Source organism: Mus caroli, unplaced genomic scaffold (assembly GCF_978045245.1).
Source record: "Mus caroli unplaced genomic scaffold, Mus_caroli_1 scaffold_6, whole genome shotgun sequence".
Lineage (NCBI taxonomy): Eukaryota > Metazoa > Chordata > Mammalia > Rodentia > Muridae > Mus > Mus caroli.
In genome coordinates this window covers 85,634,717-85,651,854 of record NW_028227261.1, presented here as the reverse complement: position 1 = coordinate 85,651,854, position 17,138 = coordinate 85,634,717, and the positions used below count along the sequence as shown (strand labels likewise).

The following is a 17,138-nucleotide window of genomic DNA, read 5'->3' as shown; positions in this document are numbered from 1 at the left end:
TTGAATGTGAGTGCCTGAAACCAAGGAAAGTGAAACTAGAGATTGAGGGGGACTAGCTACTAATTGTGATGTAGATATCATAAAGAATGAGAGTGCTATAGCAGAGTGGAGAAAAGGATCTGGTTTGAATCTGGGCTCAGTAGATCAGGTGGGAAATAGGAATGGGATGGGATTAAAGCAGTGAGGCATGTGGAAGCCATGGAGATCCTTCTAGCATAGGTTAACCTACCTTGCTCCTATTACCTTTGTGGAATCTATGACTAAACCAGGAATCACATATTGTGTACAAGGTACTGTATACACAGTAATATGAACAAGGTACTATGAACATAGTACTGTGAACAAGGTACTGTGAACAAGGAGGAAGTGACTTATACTCACAGCCTCTGCATCATAAACAACTCTACCAGACAATGACCCAGTATAAAAATGTTCCTCCAGGTTCTGTAACATGGAGGTGGAAGTTTCAGACATCAACTCTCAGAGTATCTGAAGCATTTACTCATTCATTCACTAACACTCTGACCTAACACTTTTGGGAGAAAGCCCCTAAAGCCACATAATGTTCCTTGTATAAAACAGCAAACATAAAGACACATCAGTGGGATTATTTTAAGTCACAGGAGGCAGTAACAGGGGAAATATAACCTGAAAGGCTTTGAGGGATGCAGGAGTGGGGAAAGTCTGGTAATTTCACTGGGACACCATGGACTCTCAGTGAAAAGGCATAAAGCCTTAGGACCTGAAAAGTAACAGGAAAAGCAGCCAGACACCATCAGAGAGTCCAAGACTAATGACTTAAGTAGCCCCCAATGCCACACCTAATTCAGATGACAAGGAAGCCCAGATTCACCCAGTTACTAGTCTCACCCATCAGCAACTTACTCTGTTAGCTGAAAATCCCTATTTAGCCAGCCCTCAAGTTCTATTTTAGTAGGGCTGGCCAGGGCACCCCAGGGAAGATCACCAGGGAAGAAAAAGGCCTTTTGAAGATTATACATGAGCAAAAAGAGCAAGGCTTTGAACATTGATGGAGGTTCTGGGCTTCAAACTCCAGCTGGTACTGCACAGCTTGCTAAAAAATAAATGGACAAAGGCAGAAATGATGGAGGAAGTAACCACTCCAAGAATTAGAGGAATTTAGATTATTGCAGAAACACACACATGCATGTGCATTCGTGCATGCGCACAGAGAGAGAAAGAGAGAGGGGGGAGGGGGAGGGAGAGAGAGAGAGAGAGAGAGAGAGAGATGGTTCAGCTTGCTATCAAGCATGGTTGTTAGCTCTCTCTCTCTCTCTCTCTCTCTCTCTCTCTCTCTCTCTCTCTCTCTCTCACACACACACACACACACACACACACACACTAGCACAGGCAGAACTAGAGTAAAAGCCTCCAAGCTCAAGGATCTTGACCAAGTGCCCGCTATACTGACTCCTCCCTCCATCTCTCAGAGTCCAGGTGCACCACAGCTTTCTTCCTAGGGATGCCACAGCTCTTCGATCATGTCTTGTACTGCGCTTCATGTCTCAATTCATGGTTCCCAAGGCACTACCTTCCTCAGGGTGTTTTTCCTCCTGGATCTACACCCCTTACTCCCCATCCGAATGTCTCCATACCCTGCAATCCCACTTCCTTCCATTTTCCTCCTCTAACTCTGGAAGCTGACTATCCCTGGAGCCCATGTCCCACAGTCTACATCTTTCCCAAGAAGGCTTTCGCTACTACACTTCTGATTTTTGCTGTTGGATCCAGAACACTGTCACACTCATTTTAGCTATTTCTATCAGACTTGGTTTCAGTATATACACAATATCCTTTCATCAAGAAGATATACTAGTCTATCGTTCTTTGACATTCCAAAAGCCACACTTCAGTCATTCAATGCAGGATCAGGCTGTGCTACTGTGTACCTTATCATCTCACCTTTACAATTGCTATTCTTTCTCATAACGTTACTTGCAGGATTCCCTCTATAACCTCTGCTTGCTCAAAATTCAGTAAGTTGGCACACTCGCAGTCCACAGGCCGTACGTGAGGTGGAGGAGGGCACAGCGTGGAGATGGAGCAGGGGGCAGCATGGCAGCCTCCTTGGAGTTCTTGGGAGCATCCCCCGGCCTCTGGTAGTACTAGAGTGGCTGGCGGCAGCTCATGGACAGCCTTTCAGCAGTGTGTTCTAAGTCAGTGGCTTCTAAGACTCCAGTTGGATTCATTGGACTGGGAAACATGGGCAACCCAATGGCAAAAAAACCCTCATGAAACATGGCTATCCACTCATCCTCTGTGATGTGTTCTCTGATGTATGCAAAGAGTTTAAAGAGGCTGGGGAACAGGTAGTGTCCTCCCCAGCAGAAGTATATGAAAAGGCTGACAGCATTATCACAATGCTGCCCTCCAGTATGAATTCAGTAGAAGTTTATTCTGGAGCAAATAGAATTCTTTTTTAAAAAAGTGAAGAAAGGTTCATTATTAATAGATTCCAGTACTATTGATCCTTCAGTTTCAAAAGAATTGGCAAAAGAAGTTGAGAAAATGGGAGCTGTTTTCATGGATTCCCCTGTCTCCAGTAGTGTAGGAGCTGCTCGGTCTAGAAACCTAACATTTATAGTGGGAAGAGTTGAAGATGAGTTTGCAGCTTCCCAAGAGTTGCTGGAGTGTATGGGCTCCAATGCAGTATACTGTGGAGCTGTTGGGACTGGGCAGTCTGCAAAGATATGCAACAACATGCTGTTGGCTCTAAGTATAATTGGAACCACTGAAGCTATGAACCTTGGAATCAGGTCAGGCCTTGACCCAAAACTATTGGCTAAAATCCTAAATATGACCCCTGGACAATGCTGGTCCAGTGACACTTACAACCCTGTACCTGGGGTTATTCATGGAATCCCCTCACCTAATAACAACCAAGGTGGATTTGAAACAACACTAATGGCTAAGGAGCTGGGATTGGCTCAAGACTCTGCCACCAGCATCAAGACCCCAATTCTCCTACGAAGCCTGGCCCATCAGATATACAGGATGATGTGTTCAAAGGGTTACTCAAGGAAAGACTTCTCATCTGTGTTTCAGTATCTACGGGAGGAGGAGCCCTTCTGACTGTGCCTTGTGGATGTGGACACTGTTAGGAACCAAACTCTGTCCTGAGCTTCCTCTAGCTCACTCTAGAAGTAATGGGTCTAATCAAAGGTGGTCTGTCTGCTTTTGATTGTCTACATCATAGTAATCCCTGGGAATTTCTGTCCATTTTAAATGCTGCTGCTTTCACCTGTTTAGCCAGCACACCCAATGTTTCCACTAACTAACCCAGTTGACCTTTTTAAAATTTGAACCTTGAGCACCTTCAACAAAATTGAGCACTCTGATCAGGATATTTTATTTACTCCACTTTGCAAATAAAACCAAATGTTTTGTCAACATGGTGGAACCTATGGTAAAAAGGAAAGAAATTGGTTACAAAGACAAATTAGAGGGAAATTTGTCCTGTTAACCATATACTATTACTCCTTCATTCTGGGTTACTGACTTACTGTCCAGGACTTGATAGGTAAGACAGCTTGTTGGCACATGTCTTCCTGTTTGGATTGTTACAGTATCTTAGGGTACCCTCCTGTTACACTTCTACTACATGTTTTTGACTCCAGAAAAATGACACCTTTAGACTGTTTCAGAGCCAATGATGCTATTTCCTTTAAATAATTATTATATTATCTAACTATAGTCATATTATTTTGGATTTAAATGAATTTCTATCCTGAAAAAAGTCAGTAAATCTTCCTATTAGTAAATGGAAGAGGCCAGAAGATATTGCTATCTTCTCACTAACTTTTATTCCACATGTACATGTGTTCTCTTAATTCCCTTGGAGTTTTTGACTAATCACCATCAGCATCAGAGTTAGCATCAATAACATAATTGCCATTATCATCAATATAACCACCAGTATATTATTGCCATCATTAGCATACCTTTGTACATCATTATATTGTGCATCCTAAAATCTTAAAAAACTACCACCAATATCATTATCAACATCACCATTGTCATCATCATCATTGTTGCCATCATCAAAATCATCACTATCCCCATCATTGCCATTGTTCTTATCATCTTTTCCGTTCCCTACCCCAGTAGCAGATATATATTCTAAATACTACAGCAGCACATCTCCATCTCACATGAATTTCTTACATATGTGTTCCTCATACTCACTTCTCATGTGGTGCCTGTTCCTTTGAGAAATGCAGTTGTTTACTCTCCATTGCTATGAACTGGACTATGACTGTGGCAGAAGAGATGCTGAAACTAAGTCATAAAGGGCAAAAGAGGTTCTTCCTACTTCTTTGGAGACAGTTGGTCTTGGAACCCAGCAATCATGTGATGAGAAGCCCATGTACAAAGATCTCTTGGCCCTCTGAGCTGGATCACAGATGGCAGACAGGACCCACTTGCCAGCCATGTCCATTCACCATCTGCAACAGTTCCCTACAGCTGTTGTGACAAATTACCAAAGACAGGTGGCCTAAAACAGTACACATATATCCCTTCACAGTTCTGGAAACTAGAAGTGCAAGATCAAGTTGCCAGCAGAACCACGTGCCTTCAGAGGCTCTGTAGCAGAGCCCACTCTTAGCTCCCACTAGTTTCTAATTCCTTGACTAATCATCCCATGATTCCACTCTTCTCCAGGTGCTCTTATTGGACCTATGTACTCTCCCAAATCTCTTCCATCTCTCTCTCATAATCTCATTTGTACCTTCTTTGGCATGCCATAGCTATAAGTATATAAACCCAAGAAAATGTCCCCATCTCAATATTCTTAATTAATCATCTCTACAAAAACCCTTTCTTTAGAAAAGATTGAATTTCTTAATATAATGGCTTAATACCCTTTGAGGCCAGTATTGTGCATCCTAAAATCTTACAAGTAATTCCTATTTTCCCAGACAAACCACCCTACCTGAACAGAAGCAAGCTTCCTCATCCAAGCCTAGCCAAAAAATTGCAGTCACAAGAAAAATTAATATGCTTGCCTTAAACCAGAGTACTGAAGGATGGCTTGTTACCCAGTAATAGCTAGCCAATACAATCTTCACCTGCACTGTTGCTTTCTTGCTTCATTCCACTGACTAGTTTAAAATAGCCTCTACCAGTCTTTAATATAAATTCGCAGCTGAATATGACATATGAAGAGAGGGAAACACTGGATCCTGCTGACCTCACCTCCAGATTCACTAAACTCTAATGGGCTGAACAGCCATCTACATACACTCCCCCAGTGACTCATATCCCTTGTTCCCCAAATGAAAAGCATATTCTTTCTCTCTCTTCAAACCTTCACGACCTCATTCCGGATATTCATTTGGTATCAAATACTGTGTAGCAAGCCATCCCAGACTAAAAATGATAAATGGAAAATTTTATAGGTAAACCATTCATAGATCGTAAATGACAATTTATTACAATGTAATGCTGACCCTGTTCTTTTTTTATTATTAACACTTCATCTGACAGCTATGCTGTTCCTTCATCGCCTCTCTCTCTCTCTCTCTCTCTCTCTCTCTCTCTCTCTCTCTCTCTTCCTCTCTCTCTCTCCCTCTCTCTCTCTCCCTCTCTCTCTCACTCTCTCTCTCTCTCAAACACACACACACACACACACACACACACACACACACACACACACACACACACACACATGCACAGCACATTGTAGACCTTCTCCTGTTAACAAATCAAGTCCTCAATAGCACTATCAGATCTCATCTCTCAATTACCTACATCTTTCTCACTCCTTTACCAGATCATTTCCATCAACCTTAGAAGTGTTTTTCTGTCTTCAAATTCTCTTTCCTTCCCTCTATTTCCTGCTCCCTTCTAAAATGAAAGGATCATTCATACATAGTCTCCAAGCACTTCTTTATGCTACCTTGAACCCAATCAACAAACCTTTACACCCCCCCCACACACACACACACTTTATTAAACAAAACAAGTCCTTCTGTATCATCTATTGAGCTCTCTGTGGCAAAAACAAATGCTAAATTTACTGTACTATTTTATCCTATTTTAATTCATGAACTATATATATATATATGTGTGTGTGTGTGTGTGTATATATATATACATATACATATATATATATAGATAGATAGATAGATAGAGAGAGAGAGAGAGAGAGAGAGAGAGCATCTCAGAGTTGCCATAACAAATGACCACAAATCAAATGACTTCAGATGAAAGTAATGTGTAGGTAAGAGTCCTCAAGGTTAGAAATTCAAAACAAAGTTGTCGGTTATACCATTCAGCCTCTGAAGAATCCAAATAAAGATGCTTGGATTCTTCCAAGTAGCTTTTAGCCTTAGTATCCTTGGCTCATAACTACAAGTCACATTATGACGTTCCTAGTAGGTATGAAGTTGAACACTATTCCACCCAATGCAGTGACATTAAGTATAATTGATCCTTCTGTCTTAGAAATACTTCCTTCTCTTTGCTTCTAAAACACCATGCTTCTTAACCAATCGCCACCCTTCTCTGTCTGCATTTGATAGTTATTCCTCGGATCTCTGGGTTCCCAGGGATCATTCTTCAGATACAATCTTATCTTCTCTTTGCATTCTCCTTCCATGCCTGACCTCAGGGAATCACGTGATTCCAAATCCCTCTAGCAGCTCCAACACATTTCATCTTCAGGACACCACATATCTTACTAACACCCATATTGTGTGTGCAAAGAACAACTCAAGACAAATCCCCCATTCTCCCTCTTCCATCCACAGAGCCCCATCTTAGTAACCAGAAAACTCAAGACTTCCAATTGCTCTGGTCATAAGATTTTGGTCATTCTCAATTTCTCTGCTTTTTGTATCTCGTCCAACAGCAAGTCTTATCCTATTTTTCTCCTAAATCTATCTCATAGTCAGTGGCTCTCACAGCCTGGTTGCCAACCTCTGTTCCAGATCATCATCATCTTGCATAGGAAAGAAATCAGAAAACTAGAGCTAGAGTGTGTGGGCAAATCTAGCCACCACCTGTTTTGTAAATAAAGTTTTATTGGAACACAGCCATGTCCATTTGTTTACATGCTGTCTGTGGACAGATTTGCATTCTAGGGCAGAACTCAATAACTGAATGGGGTCCACATGGCACTCAAAACTGAAAATATTTACTGTCTAATCCTTTACAGAAAAATATTCACCAGTTCCTGGAATAGATTATTAAAATCACAGGTCTTCCTATTTTCATTCCTGTCTCCATTATAGTTAATTTTCAATCCATCAGGAAGAATGATGCTTTGAAATTGTGAGTCAGACTGGATCACTTTCCTTCTGAGAGTTCTTCCATACCCTCTTGTTTAATTCACTCCAGTTTACCTGACCCTGTAGTGCTAAATCCCAGCTACCTTTCTTACCTGTTCCCCAGCCACCCCTCTACCTTACATATTGCCAACTATACCAGACATGGTCCTGTCTAAGCATGCCAGCAGGCTCCTATTTCTGTGATTTTTAGATTTTCTGCCCTTTCTACCCAGTATTCCATCCCTTAAGTTCACCCTCCCAATTCAAGTCCTTGGGAGAGCTTCCCTGATCACCTTGTATCGAAGAGCACCATGCCTGCAAGCATTTGAAACCCTTCTTAATCTAATGTTTCACTCAGTTCCATCTGATGAAAATAGTTTCTCTTGTTTTCTTTACTACAATCTCCCTTGCATTCTTGTCTTACAGCACTCTTCAAGACACACAGACACACACTATTCTATCACCAGCAATTACCTGAGTGACTGGAACTGAGTAAGTAAAGTAAAGTAAGTAAAGTAAAGATGTGGTGAATGGGTCTGAGGGATACCTGTTGGGAAATTGATTGCCATATAAGCACAAGAACCTGAGCTTGATCACCACAATTCACCTAAAAATCTGGGCCATCATTGGGAAGAGAGGCCCCTTGGTCTTGCAAACTTTATATGACCCAGTACAGGGGAACGCCAGGGCCAAGAAGTGAGAGTGGGAGGGTAGGGGAGCAAGGCGGGGTGAGGGTATAGGGGACTTTCGGGATAGCATTTGAAATGTAAATGAAGAAAATATCTAATAAAAAATGAAAAAAATAAAAAAGAGATATTAAGGAAAAAAATCTGGACACACCTGTAGTCCCCAATATTGGTGAGGTAAACACAGGCACTTACTTGAGACTCACTGACTGACTAACCTAACCTACATGGCGAGCTCCAGGTTGGTAAAAAACTCTGTCTCAAACATTCCTGAAAAGCAATACTTAGGTTGTCCTCTGGTATACACACACACACACACACACACACACACACACACACACACACACACACACTCACACACACTTACACACACACACAAGCATTTGTTGAATGAATGAATTAATGAATGAATTAATGAATGGTTAACAAAATCAATGTTTACTGTGGGCAAGCCCTAGGTTAAGCCTGTGACATGGCTTAAATGGCTGGCCCCATAACAACCTTGCAAATTGTTACCAAAGCCTGGAGTCTCAAGGTCACTAGTCAGCATTCTAAGTCAAACAAAACAACAAGGCTCTGCATCTTAAAAGCCTCTACCTCGTAAAATTGCACTGTTCTGCATTTTTTGGAAGATATTCTCACTTGTAAATTTATGTCAATGGCAAGTCAAGTTTTTATCAATAAATGAATGGATAAGCAAAATATGTTTCTGAAACATGATGACATATTACTTATAAAGGGAGCATAAGAAAGGAAAGGAAATTCTGATACATGTTTCAACATGAATGTTTTTTGCTAAGTGCAATAAGCCAATTACACAAGAAGCCCGAACAATTTACCTTGAGTAGACATACATAAAGAGGCAGGAAAAGGATGATGATTGGAGAGAGCTAGACATTGTGGATGAATGGAAAGTTATCACTTAATGGAGACCAAGTTTCAGTTTGCAAAGATGGAAAGAATTCTAGAGATCTGTAATTGTGAAGGTTGTACAATAATGCTGGTGTACACCGCAACACTGTCTTGTGTAGTTAAATACAGGTAAGATGGTTAATTATAGGTTTTATAATATTTGTAATTTTTATTTAATAATTTGTATTAAGTGCTGATGTCATTTTCTTTTCTGCTTGTGGAGGAGGAATGTAAGGTTCAGAGGCAAAAGCAGACCAGATCTAGAATGTTGGAAGTAGCAACTTGATCTAGGTCTATCCTCACTCTCATGTCCATTTGCTTCCCACCATCCTGACTCTTCCTGTGGCAATAAAAATATTCCTCTTAATTATTTATTGAATTTTAAAAACTGGATGTTTGGTTTTGTTTTGTTTTATTTTCAGTGTATTTGAGTTGAATAAGAGCTTCTGAAAACTTTTTTTTTCCCTTGTAGTTATACAGCCCTAGCCAGAAAGCAGAAAGCTAAGAGCCAACTACAGAAGCTGGGTAGAGCCAGAACGGGGAGACAAGTCAGGATATTGTTAATGCATTAGCATATGCAAATTGGCAAAGGTAAAGAAAACTGGGAAAGCTGCTATTTTATCATTTGTGGTAATTACAGTCATTTAGAGTGGTGGATCAGTGGGTTCCTGGAGGTAAAAGCATCTTAGGAAGATAATGTGATGTGATTAAGAAGTTCTGATTAAGAACTGCTGTCATTTTCTCATGAAAAAAGGTGAGTAAAGAGGCTGGGGTCAGAAGTGCAGCCATAGAGGTCAGAAGGGTAAAAACCTTGGCCTCCTAAGACCTGTCTCCAATGCCAAGGATACAGAGAGATGGGAGGCACAGGGATCAACACCTCCCTGCCCTGTGAATCCCACAGAAGAGACACTAAAAGTGGTTAGTCACACATACTGAGATGCATGCAATGATTGCCTCTGTAAAGCAGTACATCAAAAATGAAAACTATCTCAGTGGGAATGAATGTTATGGAAGAGCTTCAAAAAACAAAGTGATAGAAAGGCAGGTTTTAGAGTAGCAATTGGAGATTTTAATTGATATCAGCTGGGAAAGAAATTTACCAATATGGTTAACAGAGTATTGGAATGAAAATATGGATGGAGAACTTCAAAATGGAAGCAAAAAGGGAGAAACTGGTTTCTGAAGCATGGAGACATTCAAGACTGGTGCCCAACACCTGATAGAGGAGACAAAAAGACAGAAGGGATGGCTTGGTCAGAACTGGGTTTTAAGGAAACTTGAGGATTCAGTGCATTTTTTTGAGTTAGTGGTGGAGGAATAGAGACATGGGAGGAGCCTAGAGGACAGACAAGAGACCATGTGCATCCAACAAAAGTGAGAAAACTGGAGATTACCAATCTGAGCTATCATGAGTCATGAAGTCTTTCATCACAGTACTGTGACATCATGGAAACCTAAGGGAGGAAAGATTTGTTTTGTCTCATACTTTCAGGGGATTTCATTCCACCATGGTGAGGAAGCCATGGCAGAGTCATGATATGGCTCCTCACATCACAGCAAACCCTGAAGCAGACAAAGACCAGACCAGGATTTGGGTGAAACCTCCACTGGCTGACTTTCTGTGGAAGGCTGAAACGGCTTCCTATAAAAGCTCACTATCTTTACCTCCTAACCCACCCCCAACACACACAGTTTACTAGCTAGGAACTAGACATTCAAAACCTGACAGTGTGAAAGACATTTCTCATTCCAATCATGACACTCCTTCTCTGACCCCAAACTCTCATGGCCAACTCATAATTAGTTCAGCATCAGGAGTTCCCAAAGTCTTAACAGTCTCAACTATGATCAAAGATCCAAAGTTCAAAGACTCTTCTGAGGCTCAAGGCAAACTCTTAACTGTGCTTCCTTACAAGATAAAAAGGAGGGTTACATACTCCCAGTATACAATGGCACAGAGTAATATTCATTCCCACTCTAAATCACAAAAATAGGAAGATACCAAGATTGAGTCAAAGCAAGACTAAAACCTAGCAAGGCTAATACTATATCCTGTAGTTTCATGTCTATTATTTAGGATCTCCTGTGCTTGAGCAGTCTCATACTTACAGTCTTGCCATTTACAATATACATAGCCTCCCTCTTGGATGAGCTATATGCCCCAAGTGCAGTTTTCCTCAATCAGATTTCCCATATCACTAATATTTGCAATGTCTTGAGATTTCCATTGACATTTAAGCTTCACTCTCACAACTTCATGCTTTTCTTTGACAGAGGAACTTCACAATAAATCTGACTCTGCTACAGATTCTAAGATTTTCCTTTAAAAATCTAGGCAAAAAGGCTTCATGTCCCCCAAACTCTGGAATTATACATGTATGCAAAATTAACACAACATTGATCACATTAACATCAACCAGATCTCTTTGGACTACAGCTTCAGTTGCTATACACTTGGGTGGTTGAACCTGAAAAAGCACTTCCCTGGGCAAGTTTTTCTTTTTCCATTCTGATAGCTGTCTTTGTTCAAGTTATCATTGCTACAATGAAACACCATAACCAAAAATCAACTTGTGTAAGAAAAGGATTATTTGGCTTACATTCTATGTTACAGTTCATCATCAAACCATGTGAGAATAGGAACTCTAACAGGGCAGGAACCTGAAGGCAGGAGCTGATGCAGAGGCCATGGAGAGGTGCTTTAACCCCTTCCCCACCCCCTCAAGCTCCTTTCTTATAGAACCTAGGGCCAACAGCCCAGGATGACACAATCCACAATAGGGGTCCTCCCTCATCAAGCACTGATTAAGAAGTACCCTATGGGCTTACCTACAGCCCAATCTTCTGGTTTTAAGAGAAAAAAATTTAAAATACATTTTCAGTTTTATACCACACTATACATTTTGATGGATAGAGTCTGACCATTTTCTTTGTTGTTGTTGTTGTTGTTGTTGTTGTTGTTGTTGTTTTTCAAGACAGGGTTTCTCTGTATACCCCTGGCTGTCCTGGAACTCACTTTGTAGATCAGGCTGGCCTCGAACTCAAAAATCCACCTGCCTCTGCCTCTGCCTCCCGAGTGCTGGTATTAAAGGCATGCACCACCACTCTGGGCATCTGACCATTTTCTAAAATACCCTCAAAGCACTCTTCCCATTATTCCAGGGCATAGTACTCAGATTCTTTTGAACATAGCTTATTTCATTAATAATTTTGTTGCAACTTTAAATGAGCTCTTTTTCTGGACATACTGCATATATTTAATATTTAGTTTTCTACTTTTTATTCTGCATTCTCAGTGCAAACCTGGCTAAAAGCAGCTAGCATCAACCTTGTCCAAGCCTGAATGTTAGGCTGTGTTACATTTTTCCTTGCCAAATTAGTTAGTTCATTACTTTGAGTTCATTCTCACCCATATTTCCAGGACAGAAGCAAAACATAGAGAAGGACTTTGGCAAAATGTAAAGTGAGCAGCCTCCATTCCAGGAACAATAAAGTCCTTATCTTCATCTGTCAAGTCTACTGCCAGTAAAATCCTTGTTCTCATGTGAAACTTCATGAGTACAATCATTACTGTCCACATTTTCAATGGCATTTTTGTCTTACAAACTGCTATAGGAATGACTCAAATCCTATGGCTTCTCTAGAATTTTCACCTCCCCTCCCCAAACCAGTTCAAATAGTCTAAGAACAAATGGTCAAATTTATCAAAACAATAACCTCCAAAAATAACTTTAAGGGAAGAAAAGTTATTTCTGTTCATTATTTCAGAAAATTTCAATTACTCATGACAGGAAAACATGAGAAGTCCATAGAAGTGCCGACATGTGACATAGTCTCTTCACATTACAGCAGACAAGAAGACATAGAAACTGCTGGAACCAAGATGAATTGACACGCTTCTACATCTGTTCTACTTCTGATGACCAAGTTCCAATCCTGAAAAGGTATCCTAGCCTCTCAAAACAATGCCACCAGCTTGGGGAAATTATTCAAGATATGCCCCTAAGAGAAACATCTAAGATTCAAACCATAGAAAGGACAATCTAATTTTCTCACTCTACATGTGAGAAAGCAGAGCTTGGAAAGATTAAGTGACATATTTGATGTCAAGCAGCTGACAAATTAAATAGCAGAATGATGTGCTAACACTTGTGCCTGAGATCTTTCACTCTGAAATTTGAGACATGTTTTCTACTTAGACACCACCAGGATATGATGCAAAGTTACTGCACTACCTCAGCATCTGGCAGGATTTCAAAGAGCAGAAACAAATCCATGATATTGTTGTCAGTGGCAGGCTCAAGGAAGTCTCAAGCCTATTGTCAAACCACCATAGGACTTACTTATGGCAGAGACATTTTATTGCCATACACATTATAATAGGTCACATCACTGCTATGCAGAGGACAGTGGAACAATTAGGCTTTTAACAGTTGAAAACTCATCTTAGGTTACAGTAAGTTCTTTGGGAGGTTATACAGGGTTAAGTGTCCCTCACCAGAACATGTGGCAAACTATAAGAGATTCTTAAAATCTTTTTCAACTCTAAGAGTCCATGATCTTTGAAGGTTAAGAAATAACTCCAAGCAAATCTAATACCTTTTCCCAAGCTTTCATTAGGGATTCATTCTTTACTTACCTCAAGGAGATACTCCTTTCTAAGACATTTTGATGTGGGGAACATAAGAGCTGGAAGGAAAAATTTTAGAAGCACAGGGCCTTTAAAGATGTAGGAAGCCAAAGATCCAGCACAGGAATCCTAGAGGTGGGCCTCAGAGTCCAAGCCAGACCAGTATGGCTAAAGGCAAGATGAAGACAGATGTGGCAGAAAGAGAAACAGTCTTGATGACATAGAGAACCAGAATAGTGACAAGTCTCAAGCAGCAAATCAACACGCATTTTAGAAAACTCATCTGACAGCATGTCATGTTAACAGCACTCATTCCCTAAGATGTTACTGAAGAAAGAAAATACAGCTATACATTGACTCCCACATGACAATGTGTGCCCCAGATATTTCCATCATGGTCTGGGACAGAGATCTGCAGCCACATCAGGACCCCAGAACTCCTGGTGTCCTTCCCAGTGTGGGGACCTCATCTTGAAGATGCCTGCAATGGCTGGGTTCTGCAAGCCTTAGCTGACACTGGCCCTGTGCACACCAGCCCCTCACATGAAGCCTCAGCTGGGCCTTACCACCAACAGATGGAGCGTTTGTTGACGCTCCGGTGACAGCTTGAAAACTCATCTCCTCCCTCCGAGCCGGCCCGCTCCACCTCGTCTTTCCATCTGCCATCTCATTTTAAACCTAGCAGAACAACTCGGCTAGAGCAATTCTGACTTTTTCCATCTGTGCCGAGTTAATTAAGAGGGTAATGAGAGCTGGGAATGAACGAGGCCTGCATTAATTCAAGATATGATTAAGAGAAACATTTCTAAAATATATATGTGCACGCAAAGTGAGGCCGAATTATGTGGGTGTGCACCCCAGGCCACCTGCCTCATGGTGTCTACAAACACACAAGGCCACCATCAGGGGATTTGAAGGAATCAAGGAATATATAGCAGGTGGTACCAGGGGTGGGGCACAGGAGGCAAAACAGAGATGCCCCTAGAGTCTATTCCCTTCAGAGACCCTCCACCAACACCTTTGTATTCCCATCTAGTATGAAGCTGGCCCAGGACACAAGTGACACCAATAGTAGCCAGGGCTTCTCTTTATTAAAAAGCCCATTAATTTATTTATGTAATCATTCATCTAAAACTGTATTAGACACATCATAAAATTCTCTAAAGATCAACAGAATCGAAACCATACTCCCAAACCCATGCATACATATATGCATCTCTCAAAAGAAAAGAAAAGAACCCCCTCTTAAAAAAAAAAACCTAAAACAAACAAAATCTATGACATCGGTACGATTGATAACATTCATATTTTATCAGTGAAGAAATTTATGTTCAGGGTTATTGAAAGACTTGTCCAAGGGATCAGTTAGGAAGTGGCGGAGATAAGATTTTAGCTAAGATCTCAATGGGCTGAAAACTAAACTATTCTGCTAAGTAATGCTAGGCTCAGTGCTCAAAGAGATGAACAATGAGCAGAGTGTTATGCTTTGAGGACAGAGGGAAGGGGGTAGAGGGTCTTAACTGATCTTATATGAGTAAGGAAGAAGGAATCAGGGAAGGCCTCCTGGAGTGGTAAGAGTCAAGCCAGGCCAACTCTGCCATAATCTAGATTCAACTTCTAGTTACTGAGTTGTCCTGAGCATCAAACAATACACCAATTATTTAAACTGCTTCAAGTCATTATCCTCACTAAACCAGATACAAGCATCAATGACTCCATATGATGCGTAGAAAGACTGGTAGGATCAACAACCAGGTCCTCTCAATTTGTGAGCAAAGACAGGATGTACCCTAAAGTCACTCTGATGCTAAAAGGAACCAGGATGGATATAGTACAAAGTAGGATGGTATGTGCAGAGAAGATGAATGCCCTAGAGACATAAACACAAGACAGAACTAAAAAACAAAACAAAACAAAAACAACAACAACAAAATAAAAACAAAAACAAAAACAAAAACAAAACAACAAAAAAAAAAAACCACAGAGGTTCATGGGCCTTCTCCTCTCAGGAATCTAGAATCCCAGATTCAAGACCCTCTGTCAAGCTTCACAAATGCATAGCAATAACTCACCTTCATTTGTCCCATAGGCTGAGAACCCTTTTGATCTAGGATTTCATACCCATGACCAATGTGTATCCACAGTCATAGAGAATGACTCTAGCAAGTGCAGAGGCATCCTCTCTCTGTGAACTGATCATGTTTTTTCTTCTACTCCAGCCTAGAAAGTCAAGTTCATAAAAATTTATCCCCTGATTTTCCTTCTCACAATTTCCCGGTTCCCCAACTCCAGACTCCTATATCCTTGAATTCATCGAGAAGCCTATAATGGCCTGCAGGTCCTTCAGGGTCTCAGGGTCTCAGAAAAAGTTATTGCCAACTAGATATTTCAGTTTCAACTCCCATGCTTGAAGCTAAAAGCAAGGATGTCATTCTAAGCTCCCCATCATAATATAGGTTTGGTCATTAATGATCACCGTGTCCTGCGTATTATCAACCTTTCTGCAGTCGTAGACTGAACTTTTGGCATTCTACTACTATAGGCTCAGGCACCCAACCTCAACAATTCAGATAAAGAGATAAGTAATAGTGGAAACCAGAAAAATGATGTTTACTCAGTAAGGCCAAATTGGGAAGATGAATAAATAAATAAATCCAGTGACATGCCACACTAACTCAAGGCCATCTTTGGGATCCAGATGTGGAGGTTAAGTAAGAGATATAAATGACAAAACAATCCTGGTCAAGGTGTGGTCTCACTCATCATCATTGTCTCTCCTTTAGTCTTGAAGGCAAGCTGTTGATAAAAGCTGTCAGAACTATGCACTATCTTATTCAGAGAAGTGGGCTCCCTCCCTGGCTGGGACCAGGGCCTGGCTTTTCTCTTTGCCAGCATGATATTCATAGGGAATGCAAATTCTTTAGTGACCACTGTTTCAATGGTTGGTATCCTAGTTAGTGCTATTATTGCTATGATGGAACATCATAACCAAAGCAACTTAAAAAGAAAGAGATTTAATCTGGCTTAAAATTCCATATCACCATTCATCACTGAAGGAAGTCAGGATAGGAATTCAAACAAGTCAGGAACCCAGAGGAAAGAACTGGTGCAGAGGGCATGGAAAGATACTGATTCTTGACATGTGCATGATGGCTTGCTCAGTCTGCCTTATTTTAGAACCCTGAACCACCAACCCAGGGGTGGCACCACCCCCAATGGGCTGGGTTCTCCCCTATCAATCATTAACTAAGAAAATCCCCTACAGCCTATCTTACCAAGACAATCTCTCAATCAATACTCCCTCCTTTCAGATGAATTTATTGTGTGTCAAGTGGGCTTTACACTAGCCAGCATAGTTAGAGAGACAAGAAACACTGTACCCCTTTATAGACCGCCTTCCTACCAAATCCTAAGAGTGTCTCTAAAATTTACTTTGACATTCTCCCCTCCTAGCCAGTCTCCTCCCATCCAGGCTGTATCTCTTCTACTTCTCATTCCAACATTCCTACCACTGTTCCTTCTCTCCCAGACTCTCCTCTGTACCCACTTGAATAATGTAATTCCTTTGGTGTGGGTCAGTGGACCATGAGAGGAAACGTGGTAAGGTTTAGCTGGACT

At 41.0% G+C, this 17,138-nt stretch overlaps 1 pseudogene; it reads left to right on the top strand.

Annotated features, from left to right (window-relative positions):
• The first annotated feature begins 2,076 nt into the window (after nucleotides 1-2,076).
• On the top strand, nucleotides 2,077-3,093 carry LOC110293723 (3-hydroxyisobutyrate dehydrogenase, mitochondrial pseudogene; annotated as a pseudogene).
• Nucleotides 3,094-17,138: the final 14,045 nt, after the last annotated feature.